The sequence below is a fragment of the Aethalodelphis obliquidens genome, unplaced genomic scaffold (assembly GCF_003676395.1).
Source record: "Aethalodelphis obliquidens isolate GAN/ISIS:26980383/991018 unplaced genomic scaffold, ASM367639v1 scaffold8, whole genome shotgun sequence".
NCBI lineage: Eukaryota > Metazoa > Chordata > Mammalia > Artiodactyla > Delphinidae > Aethalodelphis > Aethalodelphis obliquidens.
Genome location: NW_020837952.1, coordinates 45,751,717 through 45,764,725, shown reverse-complemented (window position 1 = coordinate 45,764,725; position 13,009 = coordinate 45,751,717). Strand labels below are relative to the sequence as shown.

Genomic DNA, 13,009 nt, shown 5'->3' with positions numbered 1-13,009 from the left:
TGCAGATGAAAGCCTTCATTGGGTGAGTGCTTTTCAAATAGCAGGCTTGTTTTACCTTCAGAATATCTTGAGGAAAGCAAATGTGTCACATCAACGTCACCCAACGATGGGCTGTCATTATTCTTTACTTTTCTACTACTGATCCCCATTTTAAAAGATGGATAAGTGTTTCTCACTTATTATGCCCAAGAGGATTTTTTTGTCTTGATAATCCATTTGTGCCATTTCCTTTTACCCAGTTCACTAAGTGATTGCCAAGCCCCCAAGTGTCTTGTGTTATGTGCCAGGTTGAATTGTGATGTTCAGTGTGACATGCTCCAGGATTTCCATGCACAGTGCATGGAAACTGGATCTTTTATGACTGTGATGCTTGCATTAAATGATTGAAAATGAGAATGGAAAGAAATAACTTGGTCCCAAGTAACCATATGATACTTATATATGTTCACACAGATAGTTAAGAGTATTGGACAACTGTGATGGAAACTGATTTCAACGCACTGAAAGGCGTTCTGTTACTCCAAGGATCAAAGTTTAGCAAATGTGTTTTAATTCCATTTTAGTAACTTGAAAGGGGAAGGTTCTACACGGCAACTCTTAATGTTTAGAGTATGACTTTGGATAGAAAGTGGTTTTATAAATTGTGTTTTATTATTATTGAGAGTCTAGGTTTCATAAGTTCTGCCTTATAGAACTCCATGACTTAATGTAAATTATTCGTCTGACATAAACCCTCATGCACCAAAGTATTCTTATTAACTTTCTAGTCAACCGGACTAGCCTTTTTGCCCAAGAGAAGTTAACCCCTTTAAATTCTTTAATTCAAAACATTGCTGGAGCATCAGCTATGTGTAAGACACAGTACAAGCATGAATGAGATACCTAGAAATGAATGAGAGATTAACTTTGCCTTCAAGGAACTCACAGTCTAGTTGGGAGATTAAAAAAAATAAGTATCAATATTAGCAAGCGTCATAGAGAAAACTCATCATGGAAGAATAGATTATAGTCCTTTCTGCTTTTCCTGAATACTTTTTCCCAGTTTTTGAAATCACCTAACCCGGATCTGCCCTCTCAATGGGCTCCTTGATACCAAAGGCCATATTTATTTACCATTGAATCCCAGTATCGAGCTCAATGCCTGGCTGATATAGCTGCAGCTCTAATTTGATTGCTGGACTGGCAGGACTGAACTGAACGGAATCCAGCTGAATGGGATGGCATGACTTGTTTGGGACCTTAGTCTTCAGAATCATCAAGAATGAGGTTCGTCAGGCACTTTGGACAATTCTCACCTCATATTTACCCATCTATCTGATAAAACTTTATCTTTTCTCAACTGAATACAGTGTATACTAACAATGACTTAGAGGCGGCATTTTGGTCCTCCCCAAGCTACGCTGATGGTCTGTTTTGTGTCTGAGCCAATTATTCTTACAGGCATTAACTGTTGTCAACAAATTTTATTGAGTTTCCTTTTTGTCCCCTGAGATTTACTGTGTGTGGAGAAGTCAGCTCTAAGCATTTACAGCCTTTGAAATACTTTTTAGAGGAAAGCAGTCTTCCCTACCTCTGTCCTCTGCCAATCGACTCTTATTATATTTTTTACCCTTGTTTTCAAAGTTTTATTGCGGCTATGTGTTTCGTTTTAAGACACTTCAAATCCATTTTGAATGTATGGATTTTTTTCATAGTGGAAGGGGGTTTCTGATCTTAGTTTGAAACACAAACATCTAAAAGAAAATTGCCTCCATATCTATCTTTTTTATTGGGCTGGAACATTTAACAAGGAGAGTTTTTAACCCTATTAGAGACAGAACTGTTCTGAATAATATTTTTTTTGTAATGCTTAATTTGCATAGATTGACCCAGTGTTGTAAATGAGTTCCTATTTCTCTACAAGCCCAAGTTCCACTAGAGCACAGCGGAAGCCACCTTCCGGATTATTTGTTTTGTGAACATCTTCCCAGCATAAGTGAAATAGTTCCTCTATAATAATGCAGCTTCCCCAGACATTTTATGCAATGAAATTTGCAAAGAAGAGCTAACTACTGATTCTTCCCTATGTATCATAGCAAGAGAGCATATCAACCAGTTTCATACTTTCATAGTCTTGGGAGAAAAATGGTGGCATAATGGAGCTGGCACACTGGGAAAGAGCTAGCTATTATCTTACCAGATTGATGGAACCCTCATAGAGAGCAGCTTGTTATAACCTCGCTGTGCATGGAACAAAGCAAGAGGAAAAGAGCTTCAAGTGAAATAGGAGAAGCTAAGCTTGCCATAGATATAATTTTTGACAGTCACGGTGATTAACCATTTTAACATGCGCTTTAGAGGCTTGTGGAATTTCTCTCCTTGAAGATACTTTAAAAAATGACGGACAACCAACCACCTTGGATGGTTTCAATTAAGAGCAACCAAAAGAAAGCGAGTTTCTGGGGTCCTTTTTAGTTTTAAGAGTCTATAAACAGTCCCTTAAATAAACTGTATATGCTTTACCTCGGCGGTCTGGGAAAAAGGAGAAGTAAATCAATTAGAAAGGAAAGTTGGATGCCCTTTTGGCTATTCCAGATTTATAGCTTTTGTAAAACATACCTCTAATGCATAGTTATTAAGAACAGGTCTGAGTAAATGAATGGCATTCTTCATGTGTTAGAACATACTGTTTTATGAAGAGTTTAAGTAAAACTTTGCAATGAATTTCATTGTTATTGATTGCAACAACCTTCCTAGATCGAAGTTATTATTATTAACTCAAGCTTCTTTCATTTGAAATATAGTGCTCAGAAAACTACTCCCAGACCTGTCATTCATTAGCTGTATGACTTTGGCAGGCATTTAAACTTCCTGAGCCAAAATGTCCTTGTCTATAAAACAAGGGGATTTTGTTAAAGTAAATGACCTCTTCTAACTTTAACAGACTCATAGTCTAGGTTGTAATTAACAAGGATTTGGTGCTATTCAAGAAAGGAGAACCTTGGATTTAAACAGTGACCGAAGAACATTTAGACTCCTTTATCTTCTCCACATAGTTTCTTTTCCTCCCCAAAGATAGGAGATCCCACCTACTTAAAGAAAGAGGAGCCAGCTTCTTTGTTTTATTTTGTTTTAAGCTGGGTTCCAACCCCTCGGGGATGAAATAGAAGCTCAGACATGACCAAATACATGCAAGTCATCTGGCCAAAGGAGCACACACCTCATGAAAACAGATTGCCATTTTTCCTTACTAGGAAAGACGAGCTGACAGTTTTCATCTTTACATTTTCTCACTCTCCTGGACGTGAGGATGGTAAGTAGGTCATTTTTTAGCTGCCCTTTATTAAATTAGAGGGGGCAGATTAGAATCTATAGGCTTCTAAACCTTGAGGAGAAGCCTTTTCCAAGCCTATTGAGACTGCCTTTCCATTAAAGGAGAGTGCACCACTGGGGACACCCAAAGACACACTCACCCACCATTAGCATTGCTGTCAGTGGGGCTGGATTTGAGCTGCACCATGTGCATTCCTTGGCTTGGCACCCCTTAGACAGCCAGCCGTGCACTTGTATGACAGCTGGTCAAGCTTTTCGCTTTGAAACTAACTGGAACATGTGGGATTTGACCTTGGCCCTGGCCTCATTAGCACCACTAAGCTAATAGGCCACAGATATTCTTAAAGAAAAACAATGAGTTTTTTTATTGACCCTAAGTGCTTTGCTACTATTTAAAAATGCCCAAGGGGACCAGTCTGGGCAACCAAGGGACTGCTACGAAAGTGATGATTTCTGTGCAAATTCAGAAAATAATTTGCATTTTCCTGACATTGTAATGCTCTTTGAGACCATGTTCTCTCTGATGGATAATTACAAGAAGCAGGAGAGGGAAGGATTCAAGACCAAGCATGGTCTCTGTTGCAAAGAATCCAGGGTTTGAATCCCAGCTCTGAAACTTACTTGGTGGGTGGCACTGAGCAAGTAACTTAACCTCTTTTTTCCTCAATTTGCCCATCTATAAAACGGGGCCTACCTCATAAAACTGGTTAATATATTAGAACATATTAAATTAGAATTCTGCCTGGCACATAGTAACCATCATAAACACATTAGCAATTATATTTATTTACTCTCTTCTGGGATCATTTGCACAGTCTATTGCAAAGGTAGAGGTATCTGGGCAGCCCAATTCATTATACACTCATTTCTCTCTACAGGGGCAGCTGATAAAACCTGTTGCTAGTAGTAGCAGTTACATAGTAGTTTCAGTAACACAAAGGATGCCTTATGTTTGACTAGTATATTCACTTTTTCAAAATCCAGCTGTATCAGCTCTCTCCCTTTGTCTTTACTCGTCTTAGACGGCAAGAATTATTGCTTAATCGGACAAAGGAGAAATGTGAGACACTGAGATTTTGTGACTCACCTCACTGGATGGATCCAGAACCAAAGTCAAGGTCTCTTGTCTCCAAGAAGCATGTTCATCTGGCCATTCACATTGTTTAAAGGTCCAAAGTGTTATAGCACAGGGAGATGCTTCCCCAAATCCCAGGCTTCTCTAAGAGAGCAAGAGCAAGAGCAAGAACCCCTCAGTTCAGGGTGAATTCTGAACACTTCTTTGAAAGGAGGCTTGAGGGAGACATCCATGTAATGACGCTACATTTTCCCTTCTAGAAAAACTTAGAAAATACTAATAGAATTTCCTCAGGGTGCACAAGAAAAGCTTCTTTGAGTAGAGGCTGCTGCTGTTCAAGACCCTTCACAGACTGGGCTGCCCTCAGACAGAACACTGCAGCTCACCTGTGAGGAGGAGGTTATGCCTATGGTCTGTGGGACCCTCTCCTCTGGCCAACTTCAAGTTTTCTTCTTTCTCTGCCAGTAAACCTCAAGTGCTTTAATTCTAGCATCTATGAGTTCTGCTGGTTTTTCTCAAAGACCTACTGAAGAAAGGCTGTTTATTGGACCAAGGATCGTTCTCTGGGTGCTATAAGAGAGGTGGTAAAGGAGAGGTGGTCACAAGGCACCAGAGGCCTGAGAGTGAGCCAGGCAGGAAGAGTCTTCCCCAACTTGGCCATGAAAGGAGCTGTGGGAGCAGCCAGGGGTTTGGATGGGAGGCTCCCATCTGTGCAGGTGCCCCTCAACCAGTTGGTTGAAGACCAATGGTATCAGAAGTTCTCAGATCTTCAGTGGTTGGCAGGGGCATATCTCCATTTTGGATCCAAAAGATAGTGTTGGTGTTCTCCAAACCCTCTGGGCCTCCATATACCTAGTCCAGACATCACGCACCATGCCAGCATTCCTCAGGACCTCTGTAAAGAGCCGACCTCATCCCTCTAGCAGACTTTCTTCTGATTTCACAGCCCATACCAAAGAATTAGACACACTGCAAACAGGCACGAGATCTCTCCCAAGGAGATTTCTCATTGTTCTCAATAATGGGCTACAAAGCCTTTCCTCTTTTATGCAGCCAGAGTCTTTGACAACCAGAGTAGCAAAAAAATTGTTTCTGCACTGAGCTGTTGCCCTGGCAGAGCTCCATCCTACACCTCTCCATGAAACATCAGCAAAAGCTCTTACATCACAAAGAATTACTTTTGGTTGCCTGGAAAGTTCAAATCCCCAGGCCTTATTAGCTGTTAGACTAAGGAGATGACAACAGAGCATTTCACTTGTCTTTATCTATATGCGAGATCATGTTTAAAACATAGCAAAGAGCTGTTATTTGACATGCGATTCCTTAACTGCAGCAAGTCGTATGCCTATTTAATGCATTGTTTAGTCTCACATTGGCTAAAGCCACTTAAAGAAGCACTTGGCAAGCTCTGGCTCTTCATTCTTGGCATAGCTGCCCCTCTTACTTTTTCACTGAACCTTAAATACCAAGAAAAACCGTTCGCTTACTTTACATCTGGCATGTTGCTCTATGCAATTGGCCAGAACTTTTGCACGTGGCCCTCTGCATTTGTCCTAAGGTAATTAATGGCTTTGCAATATTTGATCAGCAACAGCATGGACACAAAGAGAAGTTGTGCAACCAGCAGAGACCACACGGTCTTTTAAATGAAAACCTTTTGCATTAAATGCTCAGGCGTTCTGTGGGGATAAGGGTTTCCATGCCCCCCCAAACAGCAACAATAACAACAACAACAACAAAAATGGGCAAGCTGAAGCCCCTGGGAAGATACCCAAGAAGCTGATTCTTGATTAAGTATACATCTCTCTAATAAAACTACCTAATTGTTTAAAGGAAGTAAAACTGAAGATTGTTGTAAGCTTGGAAGCCCTGGAAAAATAACCTAGTCAAACATCAAGAGTGAACCTGAGAGAGAAGGGACATGTCCAAGGCCATGCTTCTAATTAGTGGCAGAAGTAGGAGATACTCTTGATTCTGTTTCCTGATTCCATGTGGTGCTCCACCTTGAGCTTCAATGGACCATGCCTATGTCTAAGTTACCTGGTAAATTGAAATGATCAGGGGAGGCTTCCAATCATGCTCATCCAAATGAACATAGATCTTGGTGGTGCTCTCATTCCGATAAATTCACCTGAGACTGAAGCTGACACCGCTGTTCCCCTGCTGTAGAAATTTGTACAAACTAAGGGGATTCCCTGCCCGCTTCCCATACAATGCGCTAGGCCTTTCCATATGCTTTGGGCATTGCAAGTCCACTTCAGGTCATGATTTCGACTATTATTGTATGTTATATTATTCTGACTCTTTGGTCATTCTCTCCAATGTCAACTTGGGTAGAACTGCTTTGGAATGACTTAGCAAAGCTGTGCTCCTGGAAAATCTGAAACAGCCTGACGAGTCGTTGGATCAGCTTTTTTACTGGAGATTTCTTTGACAGCCCTAAGCCAAAAGAAATTTACACCTGATTTTTTTGCAGATGTCCAAGCAAATACTCTGTGAATCTCCTCAGATTTTCCTCTTTCACCTGTGGTCTTTTTGAGGTAGTAGAGAGGCTGTTGGAAGGCGCTTTTAAACTTTGAGAATCTGTTAGTCATGGAGTCAATTCTGTGAGTATTTCTGGGAAGATGGTCCTACCTCTGTGCCATTTACCTTGATGAAATGGGTCTTTCGTCAGAGGCGAGTGATGAAGGAAGTCTGTACTGAGCCAACCCACATGCAATCAGCTCCTGATTATCTGTGAAACTGGGGAAAGGAACACCAAGGGTGAGAATTCTGGGTTCCGCTGATTTGGGGACACTGTACATTTCAGCCTCCTCATTCCTCCTTCCTCCCTGCCCCCAGCACCAGTCCTTTTGTGAGACCAAGTGGCATGTTTTAAAATTCTACTTTATTCTTCTATTCACCCCTCACGTCCCCCAGCAGTGCCATTGGCATTGGGACTTCTCAACCTCAGCACTATTGACATTTTAGGCCAGATAATTTTTTGGTGGGGGAGAAGGACTGTCCTGTGTATTGTAAAATATTTGGCTTCTACCTTCTAGAGGCCAGTAGTCCCCTCCTCCCAGTGTGACAATCAAAAACATCTCCAGACATTGCCAAATTCCCCTGGGGAGTGGGGTGCAAAATCATGCTTCGTTGAGAACTACTGGACTCCAGAAGAAAAGCAGCTAGAGAGATGGGAAAGCCATGAGTGAAGGTGACACACAAACTAATTATCAGCCACTGGTTAATGGGGTCTATGGTCCATTGCCCAGAGTAAAGCAATGAGAAGAGTTACTAGGGTTTTGAAGCCTTCTCTATGAAAATAAAAAGCTCTCCCTCTAGGCCATCAAAAAAGGTGTTTGTGGGCCCTCCCTTTCATCTGATAGCTGTGGAACTCATTTATTTTAGTAACAGCAGTAAGGGAAGGCAGACATGACGTAGAGCAAAGCTGTGTGCTTAGAAGTTTGATTGTGACCACCTGGAACAAATGAAAAACAAAAACAAAAAAAAGCTGGTTCTCTCTGACCTCAGTATTTGCGGCTGTTCCCTTCTTGGTCATATAATAAATAAGCTCTCAATTCAGAGTGAAAAAGCCTGGTTCAGAGGAAAGGGCCACAGTTTTTCTTTTCCCTTCTTGTGTCTTTCCTATCTGAGTATCATCACAGTCATTTTATTGTCTATAAACAGTCCCACCAGAAAGTAGAAAGAGAAGATCAATGAAGTTATTAGCTTGGAAATCGGAGGTTCCACATTTGGGCCTCGCCCAGCTCCCTCAACAGCTCTATGACCTTGGAGAAGCCACTTAATTTCCTTGCGTCTTACATTCCTCATCCGTAAAGTAGGAATACAAATATTATACCTCAAGGGTTTGTTAAGGCTCAACTATAGAGGGGCTTGGAAACTGAAAGGGCAACCAAATGTGTTGCTATTAGTGGACTGAATTGAATACTCACCCTGCCTTGCCCCTCTAATCACCATCCACAAATTAGTTCAGTGGTTTAACTTCAACTTTTAGTGACATTGAACCATTAGTTCAATGCTCCTGCAATAATTTTAATCTAGAAAAGCTACTTTGGCAGTGTATCTTCTGAACCTTATTAACTAAAAATAAAAGAATGCTGGTATCTTCTATTCACCTATCACTTTGCATTTAGACCACCCAAGAGTCTATTAATGGATCTTCAGAATGCTTACTCAGTATTACTGTTTATGTCCTCATTGGAGGAAGCAGAAAATAGATGGGACCTATCACTTTACCACAATGAGCTTGCTTAAAGAGTTAGTTTCCACACAGTGGTGAGATAGTCACTGAGGTTATCACACATAAGCAAAAGATTTCCATTCTCCCAAGTCAGCTATTGGTGATTTTTGCTTACCCTCAAAAAAGCAGTGTTCAGCAGAGGGAATGTACTCACTAATCAGAAAAGTCTCTTTGTACTCTCAGGTTGCCCATCTAAACTGCTTCCTTAATCACAGCCTGACTTAGGGGAATTGAATTTTTTTGTTTGAGCATGGCCTTAATGAAATCAAAATTGTGAGTTTCATCACCATATGCACCCATGACCATGTGGTTCTTCTGTCCCACAGGCTTCACATCCAACGGCTCCCAGAGATACATTTGACATAGAAACCACAATCAAATACCAGTTACTGCCACCATGAATTTTCATCCTCTCTCTTTTGAGCTCTTTCAGAAAAACAGAGACTAAGTTTTAAAAGTTGTTTTCTGTCCTCCACAGCATCCAGTGTTGGGCACTTAATAAAACTTCTTGACTTGATGTTAAAAAGGGCATTCCAAAAGCTATTTCCTTCTACTGGTCCCCAGGATATCCCATGACTATCCATTTGCTACTGCCACCGTTGTGGATCTGAGATTGAAGGTATAGAAGAAAAATGTCTATTTGAGGTGTCATCCCTTGGGACTCCTTCACTGTGGCCCCAGTGAAAACTTATCCTAGATCAACAATAAGCTAATTCTAGTCAACAGGGAGTCTTCAAGAGCTATTACACGAGCCCACACAATAGATTCCACCTATGAAAATGGTTTTGAGAACAGAACCTCCACTCAATTCCTCTCTTATTTCATCTGAGGCACTCACACTAAAAGGAAAAGTGGTAGGCAAGGGAAGGTACATAACAAATGGTACATCCCTGGTAAATAAGCCCCAAGGTAGGTATAACAACCAGAGCACCAGCCCTCAGAGAACACAGGTAGTTTCTATTTGCCAAAGTAAAATTGAAGAATTGGAGAGCTAGAAAGAACCATATAGAGCAATATGGTCCAGTGTTCTCCCTTCCCAGATGAGGGAAGCGTAGTCCAGAGAAAAACATGATGTGCATGAGGTCACAAAGCATGCTGGCGGGAAAGCCAGGACCGTAATTCAGTCACCTCACCCTCTGTCTAGGGCTCTTTGCATAGCAGGACATTTTAAACTTAACCTTGATAAACTCATAGGAAGGTAGCATAGCAACCACAGTCCATAAACTCAAAGTGAACAGCTATGTCATATTCTTCTGGTGTCATGCATCGGAACAGTCTTTGAAAATTTAAGCCCTTAACCGTTCATAAGAACTTTTTTTCCACTTTCTATCACCCATTCGATAATTTCATCAAGTCTCTTTATCCCAAATCTGACCAACCTGACTGCAGGACTGTGGATCTTCATAGACTCTAGTAGTTTGATGGTTTGGAGATTTAAAACAAAGAAGGAAAGGACTAATTCCTTTTAGAGGCCATTTTAATTTAAAGTCATGTCAGCTGGTTGACCGCTTGATGCGTTTTGCATTGCTTGTTAACTCAAGAAGCTACCCAAAACAAAAGATATTGTCGATGCATTATTTCTGTCTCTAAACATTCCTGACTGACTAGTCTTCCATGAAGGCCTTCCATGAAGAAGCTTAAATTTTCCTACGTATTTTGAGTTTTATGTTTCTTTCCATTAAAGTTTCCAGCCGTTCATAGACATATTTAGTTTGGCAGAAGGTAGTGGTGACTCATGGAATGAAGAAATTTGAAAGCAAAGCTACTGAAAATGGATCTAATTTCTTTTTGGGGTAATTTGGGAGCGAGCGATTGATAATTTGTCTAATTTTTCCTGGTTTCATCAGCTGCCATACTGCCAAATATTTGTTCCATATGGATGCTTTGTTATTCCTGAAACATGTAACAAATTTCAGCTGCAACTATATCAAATTTGGTCAAAGGGTAAGACTATTGTTGGCTCATTTTCTCATTGTTTTTGGCTGGACACCCTCAATCAATGGCTATTGAGTGAAAAAGCAGGATCATATTGAAACCATTTTCAGCATGTTCCTTCCTATGGATCCAACCATTTCACTCTGAGTTTGTCAAGCACAGCAAATGTTCCTTATTAAAGGGATGATTATGTTTTCGGCATAGACGCCACTGCCAGCTAATTGCATTCACCTTATAATTCCACTCAATTTGGTATAGAGGAGATGTTTTTGGCTCTCCAAAGATTCCCTCTTCTCTGATCCTTGCCTCTCACTATGGAACAGATATTCGGGGATAGATTCTGAGAAGATCAATGACATACACCTACGGTAGGCACTGTTTCAGGTTTACTTTAAGATAGACAGCCTGTGGGCCCTGAGACATAAGAATCGTAAGACTTGTAAAAGGTATTAATGCCACAAATCTGGCTGGCATTTCTGGAGATTACTAAGTGCTTTGCATGCAATTATGGAGAGCTCCCTTACCAGAGAAATCAGACGAGGATTCAGTAACATTGCACAAAAACACCATCATATGTAAGTTATAGACACTGAAGGACTTACTTCTGGCTGGTTCTGAAGTAGACACTGATCATTTAGTTCAAGGTCATTCAGTGGGTAATTGGTTTCAATCAATAAAAATGATTTCAATGCTCCCCCATAAAAAAATTAGCAATAATAAAGAACAGAGAGGGGCTTCCCTGGTGGCGCAGTGGTTGAGAGTCCACCTGCCGATGCAGGGGATGCGGGTTTGTGCCCCGGTCCGGGAAGATCCCACATGCCGCGGAGCGGCTGGGCCTGTGAGCCATGGCCGCTGAGCCTGCACGTCTGGAGCCTGTGCTCCACAACGGGAGAGGCCACAATAGTGAGAGGCCCGCGTACCACAAAAAAAAAAAAAAAAGAACAGAGAAGTCTATCTCTTAGAAGAAGCCAGATTTTACTGAAGGCCAGGAAAGTGTTTTGTGGCAAGAAATAATCTCTTATTAATAATGGGAAAATTGGATTTGATTAACAAACGTTACAAGGGACACCCATCAATGTCACATAGTAAAAATCCAGGTTAGTGTAGATGGATCTAGAGCCCTGCTACTCAAAGCCAGCTGAGAGCTTGTTAGAAATGCAGAATCAGGGGCCCTACTCTCAACTAATTAAAACAAAACCTGCATTTTAACAGATACCCAGGAGATTTGCATGCACATGAGGGTTTGAGGAGCCCTGGTCTAGGGAATCGCAGGAGATAGCAGGTACCTGCTGATCGGTGTCTCTCATCTGTTAACAGAGAGAACGCAAAACAGTCAGAGCTGAACTTTCACTAAAGATTTGAAAAATGGTGTTGGGGCCAAACCTGCTTGTGGTCATTAACAATATATATGCTGATTCGACAGTATCAAATCCTGATTCTCTCAAGTTGGTGGAGTTTTTCCTCAGAGGAAGTATAGAACTGCTCCAAGCATAACCCCATGGCCTGACCTTCTGTGAACTGGAAATTGGAACTCCTAATTGCTGTGGCTGCAGTTTCCAAACCCATCACTGGGGCCAGGAACTGAGATCCAGGCCTTAAGATCTTGCCAGTTTCTTTTTCAATAGTTACATTTTTCAAGAACAGCCAAGCAAGAGTCCTTAAAAAAATTATTTCTAATTGCATTGAGTGGAGAAATGCGCATTTTACTCATATCAAATTGCTTCCTTTGTCATCCTCAGCCAGGTTCTAGTATTATTTCTTATAACTCTGAGTTGATTAGTTCCATTAGGACTCCTATTGGGATTTAAGAGAAATGGTTTTAAACTAAGAAAAAGTGGGTTTCTGTCACCTACTGGAACGTAAAGGGTAAACTTTAAATCTGCTTTTCAGAGACATCTGGTTCCCCAGTTGATAGCCTTCACTAGAGCCCATTCTAGAACTGGGTGATTTCCCCAGGCTGAACCCATTAAAGAAGGTCTGGTCATTTGAAAGACATGGCTTCCTCAGAAAGATATTATTCTATAGCAGGGTAGGTAGAAGTGAGAGAAGGCCAGTTTGTAACTTCTCTTCTTTGAATGACACTAGAAAAAAAGGGGGGATTTGAACTGGGGAGTTAGGGAATCTCAGATTTACTCAGAGCTCTTCTACTAAATAACTTGGTAAACTGGGTGATTAGTCTCATGGGTCTCCAAACCTGTTTCCATTGGAACAATGACATTAAGATGAACTAAGATGTTCCACTTCCAAAATGGGATTATTGGGGTCTGTTTTCACGATTTTCCAGGGGCGGGGGAGGGGAATAAGCCATAGATAGAGTTTTCATATTTTTTTCACATACATTTTTCTTAAACTTTAAGTACTTGCCACCTCTTAATTGTAGTCAACTCAAAGATAAGGTAGTATTGGACTTAGCTCACAAATATATATTGAATTTGTTTAGACTT

The 13,009-nt window shown here is 41.0% G+C and overlaps 1 protein-coding gene across 3 annotated transcripts in view; it reads left to right on the top strand.

Moving 5' to 3' along the window:
- IGF1 (insulin like growth factor 1) overlaps positions 1-13,009 on the top strand; it is a 75,677-nt gene that overhangs the window by 6,360 nt on the left and 56,308 nt on the right. The window lies entirely within an intron of this gene.